The sequence below is a fragment of the Mobula birostris genome, chromosome 13 (assembly GCF_030028105.1).
Source record: "Mobula birostris isolate sMobBir1 chromosome 13, sMobBir1.hap1, whole genome shotgun sequence".
NCBI lineage: Eukaryota > Metazoa > Chordata > Chondrichthyes > Myliobatiformes > Myliobatidae > Mobula > Mobula birostris.
In genome coordinates this window covers 9,032,142-9,042,653 of record NC_092382.1, presented here as the reverse complement: position 1 = coordinate 9,042,653, position 10,512 = coordinate 9,032,142, and the positions used below count along the sequence as shown (strand labels likewise).

Below are 10,512 nucleotides of genomic sequence, written 5' to 3'. Positions count from 1 at the left end.
TGTCCTTTTTGATGAAAGTGTTTACTGCCTTTGTTGTATTTGTTAGCTATTGATCTCTGTTTGGCAGGTTTTTTTTTAAGCCTTGAACTAAATTTTGTCAAAGGTTTTCCCTATTTCACACTACTTTCTATTGTCTTCGCTTGTTGATATTCCAAATACATGGGTATCAAGAGTCCCAAAGAGGGGTCTTGGCCTGAAATGTTGATTCCCATCCATAGATGCTGCCCGACATACTGAGCTCCTCCAGCATGTTGTGTGTAGTTCTCTAGATTTCTAGCATCTGCAGGTCCTCTTGTTTCCCAGATACTTATATGTTTCTTGAAAGAACAAGCCGGTAGTGGAGTTGTGTGGCTCTGTTGGTAAAATACTAAATAAAATCATTAGAAAGAGGTGGCATTGGGTTGGAAGCTGTAGAATCTCTGTGGGTAGAATTAAGGAAGAGCAAATGTAAAAAAAAAAAATCCCTGATGGGAATTGTGTAGAGACCCCCAAACAGCAGTAAGTCTGTGGTCCACAAATGACAATGGGAGATAGAAAGTGCCTGCCAAAAGGGCAATCTTACAATCGTCATGGGGGATTATCATGCAGCTGATTAGGAAAATTAGGATGGTGTTGGTCTCAATAGGAGGAATTCCTAAAATGCCAACAAGATGTTTTTTTTGGAGCAGCTCGTGGTTGAACCCACTTGGGGATCTGCTAATCTAGATTGGGTGTTGTAATGAACCGGAATTAGTTAGGTCGCTTATGTTCAAAGAACCCTCAGTGGAGAGTGATCTTAATATGATAAAATTCACCCTGACAATAGAGAAGGAGAAGCTAAAGTCACAGGTGGAATAAAGAGAATTTGAGAGGCATGAGAGTAGAATTGGTCAAAATTGATTTGAAAAGAACACAGGCAGGGATGAAAACAGGACAGTGATGGCTGGAAGCAATTCGGAAGGCATAGGATATGCACGTCACAAAGAGGAAGTTTTATTCCAATGGTCAGGTGACAAAACCATAGCTGATACGAGAAATCAAAGACAATATAAAAACCAAAGAGAGGGCATATTGCAAAAAAATACTCGGAAGTTAGAGCATTGGGAAGCTTTTAAAAACCAAAAGAATGCAACTAAAATAATTAAGAAGGAAATGATGGAATACATAGGTGAGCTAGCCAATAATATTAAAGAGGATACCAAATGTTTTTTTCAGGTACGTTTACTGTAAAAGAGGAGGAAGTGGATATCAAACCACTGAAGAATGATGTTGTAGAGGTAGTAATGGGGTGGGGGTGCAAGGTGATGGCAGATGATCTGAATAAGTATTGTATATCACTCTTATCTGTCGAAGACACTGACGAGGATATGTAATTCCCAGATATCAGTGGTCAGAATGTGTAAAGTTAGGTTACTTGATAGAAGGTTCTTGGGAAACAGAGATGGTCTGAAGGTAAATAGGTCACGTGGACCAGATGGTGTACACCTCAGAGATCTGAAAGCAGTGGCTGAAGAGATGTGGAGGCATTAGCAATGATCTTTCGAGAATCATTAAGGAAATTATATCCTAAGATGCTTTTTTTTCCTTCACTAGTCCCCCTCTCCTAGTTACACTGATCACCTACCACTTCTCCCACCCCTTTCACTCCCACACTTCCTCCTCCCCTTTCACTCCCACACTTCTTCCTCCCCTTTCACTCCCACACTTCTTCCTCTGACGTCTCATCTTTTTTTTTCCCCAGTCCTGATGAAGCGTCCCATCCCGAAACATCGCCTGTTTACTATTTCCCATATATGCTGCCTGGCCTCCTAGGTTCCTCAAGCATTGTGTGTATGTGTTGCTTGGATTTCCATCATCCACGGATTTTCTCCTGGGTTTGATAAAAGTAAAAGTGGGTCATATAATATAGCAAGAAAATGGGAAGTTAGAGGATTGAAAAGCTTTTACATAACCAACAGGAGACAACTAGAAAAAACACACAGGGGAGACAAGGTGAAACATTGAGGCAAGTGAGCCAATAATATCAAGTATCAGAAGTTTTTCAGATATATTAAGAGTAAACGGGAGGCAAGAGTTGATATTGTACCGCTGGAAGATGATGCTGGCGAGTTAGTAACAGAACAAAGAAACAGCGGCTGAATGTAGTAAGTATTTTGTGTCAATCTTCACTGTGTAAGACACTAGCAGTATAAGACCATAAGCAGAATTAGGCCATTCAGCCCCATCGAGTCTGCTCCGCCGTTCTATCATGGCTGATCCCGGTTCTCACTCAACCCCATGCACCTTCCTCCTCGGCATATCCTATAATGCCCTGACTAATAGGCAAACTATTAGCTTCTGCCTGAAATTTACTCACAGATGTGGCCCCCACTGCCGTCTGTGTCAGGGAATTCCACAGATTCACTGCTCTCTGACTAAGTAAAATCCTCCTTAACTACTTGTATAGGTAAGCGTATGATGTATGAAAATTGGCACGGCAAGGAAATGGTTAACAATTACAAATCTGTGGGTCTGTTATGTTGTTGGGCAGATTGACTCTTGATACTAGATAAGGGGAGAACGATATATGTGACTCTGGTCTACCGATCATATGCCTCAGAGCAAACTAAAAGTGCTGATTTGTTTAAAAGTAATTAATCACCTTGTCTCTAAAGAATGTTTTTTTTAACATTGTTTGTTTGTAAGATTAATAGGATGTATTGTCCCTGAAGGAGGCAAAGGCCGGTTGTTGCATGTCACCCGACCATCGACTGGAGGGGGGGGGGGTGGCGATACAGGTATAAAAGTGGGAGAGTCCGTTCTTGGGCCGACCACTCGCCTGGGCCCCAGCTTCGGGCCGAGCAGCCGAACCGGCGCCAAGGACCTCCACCCCAGCCAGTCCACGGTCGATCGCCTGCCTCAGGGACCACGCAGACGTTGCTAAGTATACTCGGAGGTGTAGACTACCAGGGGTTGCTTAAGTTAGCCCTACCTGTTTGTGGTGTAGGTATGTATAATAAAAAGCATTTCTCACAACTCTCTATTTCCTTCTCTGTATTAACAATGAAGCGAGTACTCGGAGGAACTACTGAGTCTGGGTTCATTTGTTCAAGCGAAACCAAATAGTCGCAGCATCCACCCGTCACGGTTATTCTTATTGGGTATCAGTTCTGTGAAACAATTGGCGGCGTGGCAGCAGGATACGTGGATTGCTGAAAATGTTTTGCTGGAATAAAGAGGTTGCCCCGGAACAATATCGCATACCTGGCAATGAACACGCTGGTAAAATCTGCAGAGCCAGAGTGTCAAGGTCCGAAATGAAGATCTGGGATCCGCCAACCACCAGTACGAGCCTTCGTGGATGATCTGACCATCACTACGGAGTCAGTGCCTGGTGCTAGGTGGATTCTGAAGGGGGTGGAAAGGGTGATGAGGTGGGCAAGAATGTCCTTTAAACCTACAAAATCAGGATCTGTAGTGCTGGAGAAGGGGAGAGCTCAGGAGAGATTTCTCTATTGAGGACATTCCAGCCCCTACCATCACAGAGAACCCTGTTAAAAGTCTTGGGAAGAGGTTTGATGCAACACTCAGAGATAAGGCAGCAATAAGAAACACCTGTGGGGAGTTTGAACAATGGCTGCAAGAGGTTGACAGGACTGGCCTTCCAGGGCGGATTAAGACATGGATCTACCAGCACGGTATACGACCGAGAATCCTCTGGCCACTGCTTCTCTATGAGTTTCCAGTTTCCACTGTTGCTGAATTAGAGAGGGTAGTCAGCCGGTTCCTGCGAAGATGGCTGGGTTTACCGAGGAACATCAGCAGCATCGCTCTGTGCGGGAATAACTACAAACCGAGGCTCCCCCTGAAATCCATCGAGGAGGAGTTCAAGGTTTTGCGAGCAAGAGAGGTGCTGCAGTTCCGGGATCTTCAGATCCACAGGTTGCCGGAGCAGGAGTGGCGGTGAGAACTGGAAGAGAGTGGAGAGCGGAAGCTGTGGTGGGAGAAGCTGAGGCGCGACTGCGTCACAAAGTGCTGGTGGGGGTAGTCGCCAAGGGAAGAGTTGGACTCGGAAGCCTTGAAGTCCCCCATTTTGACAAAGTACAAGGGAAAGAGTGATGAGAACTGGTCCAGAATGAAGTAAGGGCAGCTGTGGAGGAGGAGAGGACCAGCAGAGCGGTGGCAATGAAACAACAAGGAGCCTGGACCAAATGGGAGCAGGTGATCGAGTGAAAGATCACGTGGAATGATCTCTGGAAGGTGGATTCACACCGCATCAGGTTCCTTATCCAGGCTGTTTATAACGTCCTTCCTAGTCCGTCCAACCTGCACTGCTGGGGCCTTGCAGAACGACCAGCTTGCCCCCTCTGTGAGAAGACCGGTACGCTGGAGCACATTCTGAGCTGCTGCCCCAGAGCTCTTGCCGATGGCCGTTATCGGTGTCGGCATGACCAGGTTCTCCGGACAATTGCTGAGACAATCTGCAGCACCCTTAACATCTGCCGGAAAACAAGTCTGGTCAAGAATACCATCTGCTGTGTCAAAGAGGGGGAAAGACCAACAGAACACCAGAAAGCAACCGGGTTGCTCTTCACTGCGCAGGACTGGAGCTAAAAGCAGACCTGGGAAAACAGCTGCAGTTTCCTCCCCACATCACAGAGACTACACTGCGGCCCGACATTGTGTTGTGGTCTGACTCATTGAAGCACGTTCTTATGCTTGAGCTTACCGTGCTGCGGGAAGAACGCATGGAGGGGGCCCACGAGCAGAAAAGAGCCAAGTATGAAGATCTGAAGAACAACTTGCAGAGAAGAGGCTGGAGAGCAGAGTGCTGGCCCGTGGAGGTCGGGTATCGTGGCTTTGCAGGCCAGTCGTTCTACAAAGTACACACTGCACTTGGAGTCACGGGAGAGAGAAGAAGGAGAGCCATTTCTACCACCATAGATGCAGCAGAGAAACCGTCAGGATGGCTCTGGATAAAGAGGGCAGATCCGTGTGTTGCTGCTAGGACACAGGCCGGGGTCTGATCAACCCCGGCTGGGTCGCCTGGGCGAGGGTGTATGATGTTGAAAGACCCGAAACACCTGACGACCCCAGGTAACGTCGCTGATGATGTGTCCCAGCTTAGCATCAGTCAGATGTTTCTGTAAGAAGAAGGTGGGCGGATAATACTGATGGTTTTGGTGTACTTGCTAACACCCTTGCTAAGCTGGGACCTCCCATAAGCTGGGATGATCGCCTAGATAATACTGGCGAGAAATTGACAGGTAAGATGGCTATATTGTTGCGAGAAATAAATTTTCCATGGAAACGAGGTTCTCGTACTGATGGCTATTGGCTGCTGGCCACAGCCTTGTGCCAACAGTTGGAAAGGACCCGTGAGGTGGAACAAGAAAGAGATACGTCGAGGGATGACGGATTGCTGTGAAGGAGAGGTGCTCAGTCATGATTGAGGTGGTGAGGACCAGTCAGAATAGGGCACAGGAAGCTGAGGAGAAGGGAATTAAGATGACATGTAGGCTAGTGCGAATTAAACATCAGGAGGCGGCTCGCCGCCAGAATTATACCCCCGATGCCGTGAAGATAAGATCAATGTTGTTACCCAAGGGAGATCCAGATACCTGGGATGGGGATATATGGTATGATGATAATGATAATGGGTCCTTCGGTGAGGGGGGAACTGCTTTTCCCCCAGAACCATTGCAGGCTCGGCCTGCCGTGGTGTCTTCTCAAAAGACTGTACCCGGGCAGCCGGGAGTACAGAGTCCCGAGCACAAGGAGTATAATGATAAGGAGCTATCTGAGATGGCTGCCCGTTTTAAGCAAAGGTCTGGGGAGTCGCTAGCGGAATGGTTACTCCGCTTGTGGGATGATAGAGGTGCTGGTATAACCTTTCACAGGTACAGTGGGACTGGGAGACTGCCGCTGAAGGCATTCACCGCTGAAGACAAAAGGCCCTGGTCAATAGGATGTCTGGGGACTGGGGCGCTCAGTGGCGACGGGGTCGAGATCCCGACCAAGAGGAATTCACCCGAGGGATGCACACGAGATTGGTGCGGTCAGCCGCCCCATCCATTCGGGCTGTGGCTCTTGCATTGTTGGGGCCCTCAGTTCAGGAGGATGTGGAGGACGTGACTAGTGCCTCGGCGAACCTTTCGGACTTGCAGGTGGTTAAACCCCGAGTCCGTTCGACACGGCTAACGAATATTGGAGGGGAAGGTACTAACGGTACCAATGGGACTAGGAAACCCGCCCTGACGCGCAGGGGAGATGTTCGCTACCCTTTTGAAAGCAGGCGTCGGTAAGGAGAAGATTGACGGGGTGCAGACTAGTGTATTGTACGCTATGTATCGTGAGCACATGGAAGCTGGGGAGACGCCGGTGGACCCTCCCGCTCCTCCTGCCTTCTCACTGTACCCATCGTCAGCTGGATTGCAGGGCGTAATGAAAAAGGCCATACAGGAGGAGACCGGAAAATGGCGGCCTCCCAAACCCTCCCGGACCTAGTGGGATGACCGGGTTTCCCCGACATATGAGATCCATTCGATGTGGACCCGGGGGCACCGTAGGCGTTATATACCATTATGTCCATTGGGCTAAGGGAAATAATCAACGGACTGTTGCTCTGGTCGATACTGGGGCAGAACATACTGTGATCCCGGGAGACCCCGATAAGTGGAGGGGACCCGAGTATAATATTGAAGGGATGGGGGGTGGGGGTAGTGCCCTTACTAGGGCCCAGGAAGTAACGGTACGAGTAACGATTGACAAAAACGTCCCGCGTTCTGTGTCTGTCCTAAGTTTTGTAACCACCGACTGTATCTTCGGAATGAGTGCGTTACGGGGAATGCAATTGAAGACATCATTAGGGACCTTTAGTTTTGGGATCCGGAGTATGCGGGTGGTAGTAGCAGATTCTATTGATGACCCCCACCCACATTATGAAGGGACAATATATGTGTTGACAATGGTGGACACTTATTCTGGATTCCTGTTGACCAGACCCTTTTCTAGTGCCAGTCAGGAGTCCAGTATTCATGTTCATGCCATCAGGTTGGGGAGGGGGTACTCAGATGGAATATAAGGTGCTGATCCTGGACCCTGAGGGTGGCCTTATCTTAGCACAGGAGGAGGCGATGGGTTGACACGTCGGAACGGGAATGGGAATCGGAATGGGAATGAAAATGTTTGGACACCGGGAAGTCCCGCTCGGAGCGGATAGTTCAAACGTTAATTTATTATCAAAGCAGGTATGCATAAACATCACCACGAAACAAAGAAAGAACATGAAAGTCGATCAGAGAGAAAAATCAAACTCCCACCCCACCCCCCGCATCAAAAAGAAATGCATCCCGATCATCAACCCACAAAACCCACCCCTCCCGCAGAAAAGGGAACAATAACATCGACCCCCCCCCACCAATAAAAACAACCCGACCCCGCACAACTGCGGAGGATCTGGTGTCACCAGTGTCGAGGCGGCCGCATCGGGAGCAGCGGACACAACGGGCGACCCCGGAAGATTCACAGGTGAAGTGTCGCCTCACCTGGAAGGATGTTTGGACAACGGAGAGAGTTCGGCCGTCCGGCCCTTTCACTGTGACACCCCGAACTCCACATCAAATCCGTCCAAACCAATCTGGGTGAACTTTAATGACCAATAAATATAATTCCTCTCAGCGATCAGCTGTCTGAGTGATCCCCTGACTCTGAGAGGAAGGGGTGTCTATGGTCCACATTGTCAGGGTGTTGAGTTTACCAGGAGACAGAGACCGCAGGGACGAGAGGTTTTCTGTTGACTAATACACTGTGTGTGGACCCCGCTGGCAATTCTGGTGTTGTGACCCGATGGAGACAAACACCAGGCTGCCCACTCCACCAACAACACAGCACAGCCGGACACATAACAGGGGACTTTACATCTCACAACACTGGATTCAGTGATGAAACCCGTGATTAATGTTGTTGTCCCACCGAAATCATCAGAAACGTCCATTCAGGTGTTTTTAAATACGAGCGCTCCCCCACAGGTGACGTCACACAGGCGCACCCACACGCCTGACGTCACACATGGGCTCCCCACACGGGGATCTGCCGTCACGTGCGCGGTGTCTACGTCACCCACGCGCTGGTGAGATCGAGCTTGGTCGGTTTAACGGCTGGGCTGCTAATCACGTGACTAGACCCTCCCCCACCGCTGTCAACGGAGGATTCAGGAGCTGCGCTATTCCCATTGGTGCGAGGCGATGTCAATCACTGCTTCCAACCAATAGCGGAGGTGGAACAGCCGAGAGGGCGTTACCCCCGCTGAATTTGTTCCCGAGTCAAAGCGGAACAAATCCCAAAGTAAATGTCCGCTTTCTGATTTATTTCCATTTCCCTCCGAGGGAAGTTGGGGCGTTTGTGAAGCGTCTCCTGCGGCCGGAGTCTGATGTATCGCTGAGAGGTAGGAGGAGACCGCTCGGCCCGTCGGTTTGATGCCGGTTCCCCGGGGAGGGAGAGGATGAAGACGGTGAGAGAGGGGGCGGACAGGATGTTTGTCCCGGTGGGGACAGGAGGGGCTCATCTGTGGAAATGTCTGAGCCCACGGTGGTGGCGATTCACCACATTGGGGGGCAAACACCGGCAGACTGTTGCCCTGCAAGCGGGGCCAATGGTCCGGGCAAAGTGACAATTATTTGTGTTTTGTTGAGACTGTACCGGGAATATGGTGTAAAATCCCGCTCCCCACACTAACACGGGTCACACAGACCAAAGAACAAACTGCCGGAGGAACTCAGTGGGTCGGGCAGCATCTGTGGAGGGAAATGGACCGTCAACATTTCGGGCCGAGACCCTCCCTCTGGACTGAGAGTGGACGGGAAATAGTCCGAGAAAAGAGGTGAGGGGTGGGGATGGGGCAAGAGCTGGGGAGTGAGAGGTGGATCCAGATGAGGGGGAGGTGGGAAGGTGGAAATAGTGACGGGGGTGGGAGGTGAGTGGTTGGGGCAACACGGGGCTGCAGAAGATGGAAATTAATTCCATGATCGAGGAGATGCGGATCGGGCAGAAACTTGTGTTTGAGATGGGAGAGCTGTAAGTGTGAAAGGCGGCCGATGGGTCGGGCAGCGTGTGAGGGTCGAAGAGACGTCACCGGGTCACGTGGGAGACCCTCTACCGTCACGTGATCCCGTTTTAACGCAGATCAGCAGCATCTGTGGGTTTGTCCCCGAGGCCCCGCCCCCCGCTCTGATGACGCAATAAGCACATTGCGCATGCTCACAGTCCCGGGATCGGCAGTGTTTTTTTCCCCCCGTCTTTGTTGAAGCGGGTCCGGAGCAGCGGATCGTCAGCGGGATCGGGATCGGGATCGGGAGAGGGTCCTCGCCCCCTCGGGCGGGGAGCCGGGGATGGGGGGGGGACGGATCATTCTCTGCGCAGCGAGACCGACAAGATCCATGCGGTGAGTATTGAGTCCAGTCCCGAGCGATGCTGGGCAGTGAGTCCTGTTAACTTTACCGAACTGGTGGTCTCATCCCGCTTCCTGGACAGAACCTGCCGGGGTGAGTCCGGGTTGTGAGACCTTCACCCCGAACCTTGGGATGCTTTCCATGGTGTGTTGATAAAAGTAAGTTAGGGGAGAAGGGTAAATGCCAAAGTTCCTGTTAATCTTTGTCATTTTAGTTCATAGTAGTATGTACTGTTAATTCAGTATTTGTATATTGCTGGAAGACCATCAGTGATCGTCCTTGATCCCTTCTCCCACCTGGTTCTATCTGCTCATTCCCTGCCCATCTTGTTCAATCTCTGTCCAGCTTGTATCCCACCAATGATTACATATCAATAATCTCTCTTCTACCGTTGCCTTCATTATAAAGTATTTTGCCTCACTGAGTTATTTCTGAAATCACTGTTTGGTACCTGGAACTACCAGAGGATTCATTTAATGCAGAATGCGGAAGGACAAAGACAGTCACCACAATTTTAGTTTCAAAGTTACCAAATGGCTGCTGTGTTAATCTTTGTCAGCAGGAGACTCTCCGCATTTAAAGCTGAGTCTGTTATTTCCTGTTTTGGTCATTTTTGGAGAGGCCAGGAACAGCCCACGGGATCAGCAGGGAGTGGTGTACATTTTTATCGCTCTCTGGTCACTTCCTGTCATTGAGAGTTAGTGGCCTCGGGAGCAGATGTAACACTGATAGTGGGGTGGGGAGGATGTTGTGAGCATCGACTGTATTAACCCTGTGATGGAATGAAGAGGAAGCTAATTAATGTGGGACTTACATTTGTGTAACTTTGGTCAGGCCGTCACAAGCATCTTGCAATCAGTCAATTTACTGTAGAAGGAGAACATGCTGGAAATGTTCAGCGGATCGGGCAACATCAGTTCTGATACTGGGTCTTCCACAGATCCAATCTGATGTACCGAGTTTCCAGCATTTAATTTCAATTTGAAGTGTAAAGCTTGTTATTCCTCTTAGCCTACAGGAAAGGTAATTGTACTGAGCAAAATCTCATTTAGCAATACAGTAATGATAAAATGTGTTCAGTTTAGCTGCTGGAGACGATGTGAAA

The 10,512-nt window shown here is 49.5% G+C and overlaps 1 protein-coding gene across 9 annotated transcripts in view; it reads left to right on the top strand.

Moving 5' to 3' along the window:
• The first annotated feature begins 8,341 nt into the window (after window positions 1-8,341).
• Window positions 8,342-10,512, top strand: part of LOC140208328 (NACHT, LRR and PYD domains-containing protein 3-like) — a 48,048-nt gene continuing 45,877 nt past the window's right edge. For 8 of the 9 annotated variants that reach the window (XR_011888736.1, XR_011888735.1, XR_011888734.1 and 5 more), the window contains exon 1: window positions 9,245-9,400. The gene's annotated coding sequence lies outside the window, so the exon portion shown is untranslated. Of the gene's footprint in view, window positions 8,405-9,244; window positions 9,401-10,512 lie in introns of those variants that run through there. The other variant, XM_072276921.1, reaches the window with a different exon arrangement.